Consider the following 1,482-nt stretch of genomic DNA (forward strand, 5'->3'; position numbering starts at 1 on the left):
CTGCTGGAACCCTGGTTTATTCTTTTGTAAAGCAGGCTTCTTCCCTCCCCCCGTGCCACTGAGACGTGATTCACACATACTAAAAATGAACAAATCGTAAGTGCAAGGCATGGCAAATTTATTTATTTATTTATTTTTAGACAGAGTCTTGCTGTGTCGTCCAGGCTGGAGTGCAGTGGCGAGATCTCAGCTCACTACAACCTCCGCCTCCTGGGTTCAAGCGATTCTCCTGCCTCAGCCTCCCGAGCAGCTGGGACTACAGGCATGCGCCAGCAAGCCTGGCTAATTATTTGTATTTTCAGTAGAGACAGGGTTTCGCCATGTTGGCCAGGCTGGTCTCAACCTCCTGAGTTCAGATGATTCACCTGCTTTGGCCTCCCAAAGTGCTGGGATTATGCCCAGCCGGCATGGTGATTTTTTACATCTGTGTGTACCCACATGACCACAACCCAGACCATGATATAGAACATTTCTGGAATCAGAATGTTCCCTTCTGCCCACTGCTGGTCAATGCCCTCAGCTCAGAGGTACCCGCTGCTCTGACCACTATCACCATAACATTCTGTCTGTTCTTGAACCTCACCTAAACAAAATCGTACAGCCTTACATTCTTCTGTGGCTATTTTTGGTCAACATTATGTCTGAAAGATTCACCAACATTTTTGTGTGTAGCAGGTTTTTTTTTAATTGCTGTATAGTATTCCAAAGTATGAATATACCACAATTTATTCATTCTACTACTGATGGACAGCTGTATTGTTTATTTGCTGATACGAGTATTACGGTACTCATTCTTTTGTGCATGTAAGCACTCATTTCTCCTGGATGTGTAAGCAGGAGTGGAAATGCTAGGCCATAGGGTAGATGCGTATTTAACTTGATGAGAAGCTGTCAGTTTCCCACCGTGGTTGCACAAAGCGCACTCGCACCAACAGCACCTGGGAGCTGCTGTTCTCTGTATCCCCACCAGCACTTGGTACCGGCAGACCTTCTCCTCTGAGCTATTCTAATAGTGGGGCAGTGGGATCTCACGGTTTTTCATGAGATGTGGAGCACCTTTCAGAGACTGGCCTGGTTTTTGTAGCTCCCCTAGGAAGCCCTGAGGAGGGATGGGAGGGGGGTTGGTAAAGGGGATGTTCCCGCAACCCAGGTGTGAGACGGGGGAGCTCTGAGTTAGGTTGAGGCTAGAAGGGAGGCAGAGGATGGGATGGAGAGCTGTCCTGGGAGGACGGTGGGATGGTGAGGATGGACGGCAGAGCTGCCAGCAGCAGGCATCCCATCTCCCAGTGGCTAGGAATGTTCCTGATCTCCAAAGACAAGCAGTGCTGAGGCAGGGCAGTGCCAAGGCTGGGGGATTTGATGGCATGGGGTCCTGCCTCTCTCTTCTTTCTGCTCTGCCATTTTTAGCTATTGATGAGGGAAGATGGCGACAAGGCAAGGAGAGAAGTGTCCCTCCTTGTGCCCCCTCCTTTTTTTTTTGTC

The sequence above is a fragment of the Mandrillus leucophaeus genome, unplaced genomic scaffold, assembly GCF_000951045.1.
Source record: "Mandrillus leucophaeus isolate KB7577 unplaced genomic scaffold, Mleu.le_1.0 Scaffold2, whole genome shotgun sequence".
In the NCBI taxonomy this organism is placed as follows: Eukaryota; Metazoa; Chordata; class Mammalia; order Primates; family Cercopithecidae; genus Mandrillus; species Mandrillus leucophaeus.